Source organism: Balaenoptera musculus, chromosome 6, assembly GCF_009873245.2.
Source record: "Balaenoptera musculus isolate JJ_BM4_2016_0621 chromosome 6, mBalMus1.pri.v3, whole genome shotgun sequence".
Lineage (NCBI taxonomy): Eukaryota > Metazoa > Chordata > Mammalia > Artiodactyla > Balaenopteridae > Balaenoptera > Balaenoptera musculus.
Genome location: NC_045790.1, coordinates 11,671,640 through 11,677,639, shown reverse-complemented (window position 1 = coordinate 11,677,639; position 6,000 = coordinate 11,671,640). Strand labels below are relative to the sequence as shown.

The 6,000-nt window shown below is 41.7% G+C and overlaps 1 pseudogene; it reads right to left on the bottom strand.

Annotated features, from left to right (window-relative positions):
- Nucleotides 1-317: 317 nt before the first annotated feature.
- Nucleotides 318-5,999, bottom strand: LOC118896944 (annotated as a pseudogene).
- Nucleotide 6,000: the final 1 nt, after the last annotated feature.

Genomic DNA, 6,000 nt, shown 5'->3' with positions numbered 1-6,000 from the left:
GCATTGGGGGTTAAGGCTTCAGCCTAACAACAACAACAACAAAAATCTGAATTTTTTGGGGGGGATGGACACAAACATTCAGTCTGTGGCCCTCAAAAAAGACAAAACTGCCCACCCCTGGGAAGTGTGTTGGAAATTTGTAGAAGTCTTTTGGATTGTCACAAAGGTTGGGATTTAGAGGGGATGTTAGACACGCTGCAGTGCAGAACCCGATGAAAGCTTTCCCCGCATGCTATGCAACTTTTTCTTCTTTTTTTTTGACAGGAAAGTAGGATTTATTGGTGAGCATGAGTAAGGAGGGGACAGCGCCAAGGCTCTCATGAGTGCAGGGCCCACCATTTGTCCCGAGGGCCACGATTAGGGATGTATTTGATCCCATAGCCATCTGGGATGGGCTGCTTTTCTGCCACCATGTTTTCAAATTCATTCGCATTAAACTTAGTATATCCCCACTTCTTGGAGATGTGGATCTTCTGGCGGCCAGGGAACTTGAACTTGGCCCTGTGGAGGGCCTCCATCACATGCTCCTTGTTCTGCAGCTTGGTGTGGATGGACATTATGACTTGGCCAATGTCGACCCTGGACACTGTGCCCTGGGGCTTCCCAAAGGCACCACGCATACCTGTCTGGAGCCTATCAGCTCCAGAGCGGGACACTACCTTGTTGACACGGATGACGTGGAAGGGCTGGAGCTGCACTCGGATGTGAAAACCATCTTTGCCACAGTTTTTCACCAGGCGCTTGTTGGTACAAATATGAGCAGCCTCCAGGGCTTCGGAGGAGAGCTGCTCAAACTCATCTGACACCATGTGGCCACAGAGTGGGAACTCATCCACTTTTGCCTTCTTCCGCCCCAGGTTTAGAAGATACGGCTCGTAGCATCAGGTACCCCCCTGCAGAAGCAGGACTTTGGGTACGGCTTGTTCTTACAATACCGTTAACACCGGCAGGGCGGTAGCCCATGGCAACACCAGGATCTTCAGTGGTACGCCAAAGGGAAAGAGCTATGCAACTTTTTCAAATGCATCACTGGACATTCATAGGTTTATAATCATATATTCATAGGATTGATTCTAGTTTACCTAGAAACAGAAAATGTATTTTACACTGAAATTGCCAGATTATGGAAACAGAATATACTCTGCTTTCTTCACAAATTTCTTCAATGCAGCTTGATCTGTTGGTCTGCATTTGTAGCTGTTGCATTTACAATGGTTCTACGGATAGGTATCCCTGACAGTGTTGTTATATTATCTAGAGTAGTTGCCTCTGAAATAAATATTTTGTAATTAATTATAAATTATATAGTTTTCATATTAGAATTAAGACACTTGATCAGTTTTTTAACTGTGTCTGGAGATCAATTTTATTATTAACAATTTCACTGCAAGAGGGCATTGCAAAACATTTGTTAATAAAGTATATACTAGTTCTACATCCATTCATGAATGTTCCACCATTTATTTAATGTCCCTTACTGATTTAGGTTATTTCTAACATTTTACTTTTACGAATAATGTTGCTATGAAAAAGTTTGTATCCATCATTTCATATCTTTACAGGGTTTAAAATTTTTATTAATTACTAATTTTAAAAATCTAGAAAACTTTCATGTAAAAATCTAGGTTTCTGTCTTATTATAAAAACGTAACATATAGTCATCCTGGGCTCTTTCCTACCTGGTGATAATAATCTGTAACTAAGAAGTAGCTGCCTACTTTTGACAAGTTATATTAGTTTGATGGAGCTGTCATAACAAACTGGGTGGCTTAGATAACAAAAATTTATTTCTCCCAGTTCTGGAGACTAGGTAGTCCAAGATCAAGGTGCCAGCAATGTAGGTTTCATTCTTAGGCCTCTTCTACAGCTTGTAGGCCATCTCACTGTGTGCTCACACGACCTTTTCTTTGTGTAATTGGGACGAGGAGAGAGAGAGAGCTCCCTCTGGTGTCTCTTCTAAGGATGATAATCCTATTGGATAAGGACCCCACCCTTATGACCTCATTTAAACTTAATTACCTCCTAAAGATCTTACTTCCAAATACAGTCACATTGGGTGTTAGGGCTTCAAAATACAAATCTGGGGGCAGGGGGACACAATTCAGTACAGAGCACAAGGCATGTACTCTCCAGCTGGCCACCGTCCCCACTATTCTTTATGGTTTCCCTAACACTGAGGAGTATCAGTTTCCATTCGTCATCACACATGGGCTGGTGTATTTCTTCTACCAAATATAAGAGGAAATGAAATAGTCATTATGTATAGGTCTCTTTCAAAAGTGAGAAAATGCAAGAGAGATTGAGAGAGGCAAGAGTTTCAAGCAAATGGGAGATAACATATTTTGGTGGAAGTATTCTTACATGTTTATAGGCAAACTGAATGCAACTTTGTCAAAGAATAAAACCTAAGTACCCATTAGGAAACAAACCACTGGAACTGCTCAGACCCAGGCTGCTTTACATAGGCAGGTCATCTGCTTGGTCCCGTGGCAATAAAATCCTGAGCATGCATTTGTTTTTTTTTCTTCTGCTCCTAGAAATTGCCTCAGGTCTGAGGAATCACTACTCCTTGGGAAATGGATTGCCACACTCTTTCTTTATGCATCGCCGATATCACTGCATCTGTTTTCCAGTCTCGTATATACTCTGCAGTGTAAGTGATGGAGGCCGAGTTCTTATGCAGCTGAGACTGAGCTGGCTGCGCTGTCCAACCGTGCAGCTCAGAAGGAAGCCAGGATATTTGTTGTTTGTTCATTTCCTTTCCTAAACACGAGCTTGTTGCTTGCTGCAGTGCAACAGGCTATGAATTCAAAATAGAACAGTTCCTTCCGTGGGTTACCTTTCAGATGAATGTTCACTTTTGACCAGTGACCCTGGAAGATCTAAAGCCACAAAATGGGGGAAGGGAGCACCTAGGAGAAAACAAGTTCCTTTAGAACTTCCAGAATTTCCAGTCAGAAATTCTGAGAATAATCATCTTTCTAGAGGCAAATCAACCCTCTTTTCAAAGTAAATAAAAAGGATGCTTATTAGAGTATATGCAAATGCGGAAAGCAACAGTTTTAAAGTGAAAAGAATGTGAACATGTTTTTTTATTTTCCAAGTCCAAGATTTCTTTTTTACTCTTGGCATGCCACGCAGAATGAATAACCTTTCTTTGGATTGATTTGTAGCAAAGGTGCAATTCCAACTTTAGGGAGGCTTGTCTTTTGTTCTGGGAGAAAAGTTTTCCCTTTGCTGGTGTCATTTAGCTATTGCAACAGTCTCAGGGCCACGCCCACTCAAGTGTGAGAAGATTTGCCACAAGTCTAAGGAAAAAAGCACCAGTCAGGAAGAAATTTTTGTATCTTGGCTGACATTACGGTGTAGTAGCTACTTATTCTTGCAGTGCTTATGAAGCCTGGGACACCATCTCAAAGCAATTACTGAACACATATATAGTTCACCAAGTGCTTTATACATTTTATCTCACTTAATTCTCCAACAATCCAATGAAGGTGGAAGCTATAAGAGATAACTATTATCCCAAGATCCAGAGCTATAAGTGGCAAACCTGAGAGTCTATGTCAGACCTCTTTGTTCATTCCTTTTCTTTTTTTTTTTAATTGTGGAAAGAACACTTAACATGAGATCTGCCCTCTTAACACATTTTAAGTGTACAATATTTTATTGTTGATTATAGGTGCAATATACAATATAATAGATCTCTAGAACTTATTCACCTTGTTTGTCATTCCTTTCATCACATTCAGTAAAGACTGAGTTGACGATGTCTGTCTAACCCCAAAGCCTATGCTTCTCACCCTGAGATACTCTGCCTTTTAAGTATTACTTTAGAAAGTCAAACCGAGACAGGCTAGGACCTGGGACCCTTTGTTGCAGTGCTTGCCCCTGGATTCACCTCTCCTCCAGCAACAAAATACAAAGAAACTTTATGGGACTAAAAATAACTGCGTGCATGCGCAGTTGGGACAAATTCTGGACAAAAGATACAAAGAGACCAAAAAAACCCAACTGCCACTTTTTAACAGCCTGGAGCAAAAACAGGGTGTCGGGAGCAAAAGCAGGGGGCTGTGCATGCCCCCGGCACGCAACACCACCTAAGGGGTGGGCAAAACTCCTAAGCCGCCCCTCCGGCCAGACCCCTGCACATACCCGTACCCTCACCCCAGGTAAGGAACAAGCTTGCCCCCCGCTCAGGGAGCGAGCGAGCCAGGGAACCTGTTGTTTGTTCTCACTCCCCCCACCTGCTGCAGCCGGGGCCCCAGTAAAGCCTTGCCTGAATTTCTTATCTGGCCTCTAGTCAATTTCTATTGATTGGGGAAGGCCAAGAACCCTGGTCAGTAACAAAACTACATCAAAATGTTATTTTAGCTCCTACACAACCTAGTATTGTACAGGTGAGAGCTAGTGGAGTCATTGGTGCCAAAAGTCATTCACTGTGAAGCAATCTTAACAGATCAAGCTAGGAAAATTCCCTTTAAGTCCATTTCTTGGGAATGGAGATCATCCATATAAATACAGATCACTCTTACACCTACCACTGGGCAAGCATGTTTGTCCCATGGCATCATTTGGTCCATTTGCAAATTATGAGAGAGAAGGAAAGGCAAGGTAAGCCAAAAGAAACAATATGTTTATGGATTCTGTGCAAGGTGCTAGTGGATTTTGTTTGGATTTATTTTGATTTTCTCTAGGCTGTCTTCCTGGTTTAGGAAGCCAAAAAAGAGCAGAGAAATTCAACATAAAATTAAAAATGGGTGAAAACTTGTGACTCTTAATAAGACCAAAAATACATTTTAAAAAAAAATTAATTTACTTATTTATTTATTTTTGGCTGTGTTGGGTCTTCGTTTCTGTGCGAGGGCTTCCTCTAGTTGTGGCGAGCGCGGGCCACTCTTCATCGCGGTGCGCGGGCCTCTCACTATCGCGGCCTCTCTTGTTGCGGAGCACAGGCTCCAGACGCGCAGGCTCAGTAGTTGTGGCTCACGGGCCCAGTTGCTCCGCGGCATGTGGGATCTTCCCAGACCAGGGCTCGAACCCGTGTCCCCTGCATTGGCAGGCAGACTCTCAACCACTGCGCCACCAGGGAAGCCCCCAAAATACATTTTTAAACGAAAAAGATTGAGCTTACATTGGGCTCAAACCCACTCACTTTCTTTAGCAACAAGAAAATTGGGAGGCTTGGGGTACAATACATTCTTCCGTTATTCTTAGGTTGCAATCTTAGTACTATATACATATAGATATTTCTTTGTATTTTGGGGTAACTTTTACGATTCCCTCTAAGAATGTTAAATTAAAAATTAAGCCTTTGTAGATAAGTGAAAGCAGATCACCTTACAGAAGAAAATCCATCCAATGAAATAACAGTGAATTGACACATACACTTTAATGTAACAATGACTGTAATGGCAAACTCTTTTCCTCCTTAAGCATGGAAACAATGGTGTGCAAAAAGTATCTGGACCTTTCTTACATGATAGGAGTAGTGGGAAAACAGGTAAAAGAATAATCATTCTTCTGTTAGGACACAGTAACATGTTTGGATTCTGAACATTGTACATGTGTGTGCCACGAAGAAAGAAGAGGGGGCTTCTGAGAGATTTCCTTTCTGATTTTCTGGAAAGTCTTAAATTCGGATATTAAGTTCCATAGCAATACTATTTCAGATGACAGAAAAATTGGCATGACCAATTTTTGGATTAAAAAAAAAGTCCACAGTTACCACTGACTTTGCTGTGCTTGAAGCATGTGATACAAGTGGAACGGAATCTCCTTGCTGGCAAGGAAAGCAGTTTCCCTTACTTCATACTTGCATTCTCCACCTTTCCCTTGTAAGAGGAAAGGATGCTGAGGATGAAACAGCAAGGAGTCTAGAATAGAAAACCAGCACTTAAAGAAATACATGCTCATTATGAAAAGCTTTCAAAATGGAGAAAAATACAAAGAAAAACATTGCCAAAAATTCACCTTCCAAAGATAACTGCGATTTTCATG